Source organism: Cibotium barometz, chromosome 49 (assembly GCF_041138505.1).
Source record: "Cibotium barometz isolate CiBa-2024 chromosome 49, ASM4113850v1, whole genome shotgun sequence".
In the NCBI taxonomy this organism is placed as follows: domain Eukaryota; kingdom Viridiplantae; phylum Streptophyta; class Polypodiopsida; order Cyatheales; family Cibotiaceae; genus Cibotium; species Cibotium barometz.
Window position 1 is genome coordinate 10,253,153 of NC_141094.1, and position 7,307 is coordinate 10,260,459.

The window sequence follows — 7,307 nt, forward strand, 5'->3', positions numbered from 1 at the left end:
GTGGATCTGAATGAATGTAAATGAATGTGATGGGATGTGATGTGGATCTGAATGAATGTAAATGAATGTGATGGGATGTAAATGGATGTGATGTGATTATATGAGATGTGAATGTGATAAGAGGAAATGTGAATGTGATGTGATAAGAGGAGATGCGAATGTGATGTGATAAGAGGAGATGTGAATGTGGTGTGATATGGGTAGATGTGAATGTGATGTAATGTGGATGGAATGAATGTGATGTGATGTGGATGGATATGAATGAGATGTGATAAGATGAGGATGGATGTGACGAGATGTGAATGAATGTGGGATGTGAATGGATGTGAATGTGATGTGATGATATCTGAATGGATGTGAATGGATGTGAATGGATGTGAATGTGATGTGATGATATCTGAATGGATGTGGTGTGAAAGATCCTTGTCCCCTCCGTGGCGCAACAAATTCAGGGGTGCTAGCAGCGGAAGTCCCACTTCTTGCACGGGGCAGGGTCCCTCACTCAGGGCCTCGCCCCCACGGATATCCAGACAAGAGACTAATCCCTCGGTTCTTCCATAACCGAACCCGAAAAAAACTTCCCTCGCCTGGAAAAAGCACAGGAAATTCCACCTGGATATTTTACTCTAACGTAGTCAAGAGCCTTAACTAACTGAACTGATTTGACCGAACTCGTAAGTATTTTAGTCAAATCAAGGAAAAAACTTGTACTTGGATCATAGAGACCAACGCTTTTTTTCCTCATTGAGAGGCACAGCCGTTGATTCTTTTTCATAGAATAATTTTTATCCGAGATTTACTTCATCTATCGTACCATAACAGAATTGAGTCTCATTTTAGGGATCCATCAGTCCACCATCCCATGGGTTAGCCAACCGCAACCACTATAGTGATGGGATCCAATTAGGAATTTGGTTAGGTTTTGTCCCGGGGGTACCAAGGAAAAGAGTTCCCAGGCCCCCTAGCCAGATATTCATGCAACTTAAAACTAGTCACACCACTTACACACCCAATATGAAAATGCCTTTTTCACAGATTCAAGTGTCTCTTTAAAATAATCATTTAATGAAATCATAGTGTCACTGATCATAATCCTCCAAAATCTCTAGTTGAATCCTAATTTCCAATCATTCCTTCATCGGTGTACCTATGGCATCATTAGCAACCAAAAGGCTCACCACCTATCCACTTAGGGGCCTTTTCAATGGTTCCTAGCTCATAGAACTCGGCAATATATTCACTTATAAAAATCGAAATGGAATCTCTGTTGTTGAAGATTAGCAAGATCAACCAACAGATCCATATAAAAGAGCCATGGACTCATCCGTTGTTTGAGGACCTGCAAGGTCAATCAACCAGATCCATGCCCAAATTCAAAAAACAACTCTTACTCCTTGTTCCAATATCTTCCACGATGCACGTGTGGGTATCTTCGAGCACCGTATGGTCAGCACCCTCTAGGATTCTTTGCAGGTCACCTAGTGCTTCACTCATAGGCCGCTTCCTTGGCCCCTTATCCACCATACCGGAAGCTCCCCATTTAAATCGAACCGAGGCTGGTCAAGACCTCGGTCGACTTTGCTACACGAGACGTCCTCCGTTGACTCACCGCGTCAGCTGTTGTTGCAACTTTATCAGTTAGGTCTCCATGACCTTATTCACAAGACGGTCAAAATGCTTCCCCAGCATTCTTGACATAAAACAGTTATTTAAAAACAGGGCATAAATACAGTTTCTATAACAAACTCTCGTCTTTCCACATTGTTCCACATCGATCCACATTATTTAATTCCACATCCATTTCATATGTATTCCTATTCTCATCCAATCACATCATTTTCATCTCATCACATCTTTCCTCAATTTATCCTCATCAGATCTCATCCACTCGCATCTACCCATATCCACATCTCATCACATCACATTCATTCACATCCCATCCATTCAGATCACATCACATTCACTCATATCCCATCCATTCACTCACATCACATCTCATTCATTTCACCTCACATCTCATTCATTCACATCTATCCCGATTCACATCACATTCATTCATATCCATCACATTCATATCCATCACATTCATTCTTATCACCATCCCATCACATACATTCTATACACATAACATCACATCACATTTATCCACATCAAATCTCATTCATACACATATCTCATTCATCCACATCCATCTAATTGTTCACATGTACGACTACCCACATCTATCCATACATTCACATCTTTCACTTCACATCCACATATATTCATGTTACATCACATCGCATTCTTTCACTTACACATACACATCCATTCTTCACATACACATTCTCATCCATTCTTCACATGCACATTCTCATCCATTCTTCACATACACATCCACATCCATTCTTTCATATACACATTCACATCCATTCTTCACATACACATTCTCATCCATTCTTCACATACACATCCACATCCATTATTTCACATACACATTCTCATCCATTCTTCCCACACACATCCACATCCATTCTTTCACATACACATTCACATCCATTCTTCACATACACATTCTCATCCATTCTTCACATACACATCCACATCCATTCTTTTACATACACATTCACATACATTCTTCACATACACATTCTCATCCATTCTTCACATACACATTCTCATCCATTCTTTCACATACACATCGACGTCCATTCTTTTATATACATATTCTCATCCATTCTTCACATACACATTAACATCCATTCTTTCACATACACATCCACATCCATTCGTTCACATATACATTCACATCAATTTTCATCACATATCATCCACTCACATCCCATATCATTCATTTACATTTTGATTCACATGACATCACATCTCATCCATTCATTCACATCTATTCACATCACATCCCATCCATCCATTCATTCATATCTATCTAATTCACATCACATCTCATCAAATTCACATGTATTCACATCTCATCACCTCTATTCACATCACATCCATCCATCCATTCATTCCCATCTATTTGATTCACATCACATCTCATCACATCTATTCATAGAATTTAAACATAGAATTTAAGAGATTTCTAATTTTGATATAAAAATTCTTTATGCATCTATTTATGCATAAAAATCAACTTTAATGAGAATAACACTTTCGAAATAGAAATAATTCCTTTATGTATCTTTCTATGCATAAAAATTAATTTTAATGAGAATAATACTTTCTAAATAGAAATAATTCCTTTATGCATCTTTCTATGCATAAAAATCAATTTTAATGAGAATAAAACTTTCAAAATAGAAATAATTTCTTTATGCATTTTTGTATGCATAAAAATCAATTTTAATGAGAATAACACTTTCGAAATAGAAATAATTCCTTTATGCATCTTTCTATGCATAAAAATCAATTTTAATGAGAATAACACTTTCGAAATAAAAATAATTCCTTTATGCATATTTGTATGCATAAAAATCAATTTTAATAATTAATATCAATGATATCCATGCATATTCATAGGTGAATATGTACATGGAGTAATTAGAATATTTCTTTTAGATGCAAAAATGGTGGGAATTACTCTATTGGAATAACATAAAAACAAACTTTCTTTTCCACAAAATTCTGGAAAATTTTGCCATAACCTTTTTTGTATGGCTGACCATTTCTCATTTTTAACATTCTATTTTTGGCTTAAATTAGATTCCAAGAACTCTAATCTATACCATTTTCTAAAATCAAGAGTAAACAATAAAAAGAGTTTAATTAATCTTTCTAGTATTAAGAAAGGCTAGAATGTAAAGAAGAGAAAGGGTGGCTTTTTCATCAAAGGCATAGCATTAGAATTTAATTCAAACATTTGCAAAGCATAAAAAAATAAGAAAACCATATATTTAAAATTAAACAAGTAAGAAAATCAACTTACATAGAGCTTGTAAACTCTCCTTTGGCTTGAGGGATTGAGGGTTCTACTCTTGTTTGAAGCAAGAGTGGCCACCAATTCACTTTGGAGAGGATTAGGCCAAAAACAATTGAATTATTAAAAAATTCAATGTAGATGGCTCAGGACAGGAGTAGAGTAACAGTGCATAAACACCATTAAGCTTTTACAAAAGGGGGAGGCTTCTATTTAAAGAAAAAAGTGAGCCCCTAACCAAGCAAACTGGTTCTAGAATTTTTCAGATTAGTTTGGTCAATTTTTGACCATTTTTTGTCAGTTCAGCTTACTTTTTGGATCTAGTTTTGAAATAGGAGAGAGGAGAGATGAGATATCTCATTTTATTGATTAAAAATTGAGAAAAATGATGAAAAAAAGGTGCCTAATTCATAAGGGGAGATCCCCACATGCACACTGAGGTGTCAAAATTCGGTTTTTTAATTGTTTTCTTTGGTCCTTAGTCCACTGTGAGCATTTACTCATTTTTGGGGGGTTTTTCTTCAATTTATCTCCTCCCTACATTTGGATTAATCTTATTGGTCCATAGGAACCTTAATCCAAAATTTTTAAAAAATCTGGACCCTTAAGGCAAAGGTCTTTTGTGCACATTATAATTTATTTCTAATGCACCTTAGGAATTTCTTTTTGAACTTCTGTTTCAAGGGAAATAATTTTAGACACTAGGAGGATTTTTATATCCAAAAATATCTCAATTTTAAATTACCTCCCTCTAGACATTTTCTCTCTCCAGGCCAAAACAGGGTAAAACAAGATCTTTCTTTTATTTCAGAGAGGGAAATAATTATAAGATCAGAAGGGGAGGTTCTTACACCTGCACACCTCAAAAGCTGGAGGGAGGAATCTTACATGGTGAGATGTGGTGAGATGTGAATGTGATGTAATGAGATGTGAATGGATGTGAATGTGATGTGATGATATCTGAATGGATGTGGTGAGATGTGAATGTGATGTAATGAGATGTGAATGGATGTGATGTGATGTGATGATATCTGAATGGATGTGGTGAGATGTGAATGTGATGTAATGTGATGTGAATGAGATGTGAATGGATGTGAATGTGATGTGATGATATCTGAATGTGATGTGATGATATCTGAATGGATGTGATGATAGATGAATGGATGTGGTGAGATGTGAATGTGATGTGAATGTGATGTGCTGATATCTGAATGGATGTGGTGAGATGTGAATGTGATGTAATGAGATGTGAATGGATGTGATGTGATCTAAAGTTGGTTAGATATGAATGGATGAGATATGATGTGGATAGATGAGATGTGATGTGATGTGGACCTCACTAGATGTGAAGTGATGTAAATAGATGTGAACGTGATGTGATGATAGGTGAATGTGATGTGGATCTGAATGAATGTAGATGGATGTGATGTGATATAAATGGATGAGATGTGATGTGGATGGATGTTACATGATGTGATGAGGATAGATGTGATGAGATGTAATATGATGTGATTGGAGGAGAATGGATGAAGGATGATGGGAATACATATGACTGGATGTGGAATAAGCAATGTGAATTAATGTAGAAGAATGTGGAATAACGAGAAATGATGTGGAATAATGTGAAAAGATGAGAGTGTTAGAAACTATATTTATGAAACCAGTTTTTAAATGACTATTTTATTTCAAGAATGTTGGGGAAGCATTTTGACCATCTTGTGAATGAGGTCATGGAGACCTAAGTGATAAAGTTGTAAACAACTGACGGAGAGTCAATGGAGGACGTCTCGCATAGCAAGGTCGGCCGAGGTCTTGACTAGCCTCGGTTCGATTTAGATGGTGAGCTTCCGGTATGGTGGATGAGGGACCAAGGAAGCGGCCTATGAGTAAAGGGCTAGGTGACCTACGAAGGAGCCTAGAGGGTGCTGACCATACAGTGCTTGGGCTCTAGGTCACCGAAGATACCCACGCGTACGTCGGGGAAGAAAATGGAACAAGAAGTTAGAGTTGTAATCTAAACTCAGGCATGGATCTGGTTGATTGGATATGCTGGTCCTCAATGGATGAGTCCATGGATCTTTTATATGGATCTGTTGGTTGATCTTACTGATCTTCAACAGAGAGTCAATCTGGATTTTTCTTATGTGATTATATTTGTGGGTACTATGAGCTAGGAACTATTGAAAAGGCCCCTGAGTGAATAGGTGGTGAGCGTTCTGGTTGCCAATGATGCCATAGGTACACCGATGAAGGAATGATTGGAAATTAGAATTCACGCTAGATATTTTGGAGGATTATGACTGATAGATCCCTAAAATGAGACTCAATTCTATTAAGTTAGTTGAAGTAAATCCCGGATAACCCTTGTTCTATGGAAAAGAATCAATGGCTGTGCCTCTTGATGAGGAAAAAGGCGTTGGTCTCTATGATCCAAGTGCAAGTCTCTTCCTTGATCTGACCATGTGACTTACGGGTTTGGTTGGATCAATTTGGTTAGTTAATACCTTGACTACGTTAGAATAAAATATCCCATAGGAATCGCCTATGTCTGCTGGGGACGAGGGGAGTTTTTCCGGGTTCAGTTTTGGAAAAACCGAGGGATTAGTCTCTTGTCCAGATATCTATGGGCAAGGCCCTGAGTAAGAGGCTTTGCCCTGCGCAGCAAGAAGTGCTACTTCCACTGCTACTAGCAACCCGAAATTTGTTGCGTGGAGGGGACATGGATCTTTCAGCTGGTATCAGAACGAATTGGCTAAAGTGGATCAACCAAGAAGTAAGAAATGTCAAAATTTATGAAGTACGAGTAATAGATTGAAATTGTGTGATGAAATTCATACAAATTGATATTCAGAATGAAGATTCATAAATTAAAAATTGGGTCTTCAAATGGAAGTACCGCAATTGTGTGGAATCCCTGACTTGCTTGAGGCCTGGATATGATGGTATTTACCTTATAGCTCCAAGGACCGTGACTACCCGTATATACCGTGGGTATATCTGCAGAAGCTGCCAAACTAGTCTAAATCTTGTCCAAATTGAGTCAAACTGAAGCTGGAAAATTCTAGAACCTACTTGGACTTGGTTAGTGGCCTCCCTCACCTATAAATAGACTCTCATTCCTTTGTATTTTCATATTGGAGCTATACCATGCCAGTATTATATTAAAATAATCATATTTTCTATTATCCCTTAAGTTTTCCTCTCTCTTGGGAGCTTGGAGTTTCTCTCTCTCTACAACAACTCTTGGAGTTACTCTCCTCCTCTTGGTGGACCAATTGATTGGTCAGGGGCTTCTGCTAATAGAGAATCAATCCAAACTTGGAGGTAAAATCGATTTACATGGTTTTTTTTCAATTTATCTCAATGACTTTTTTCTTCTCAACCCCTCTCAAGC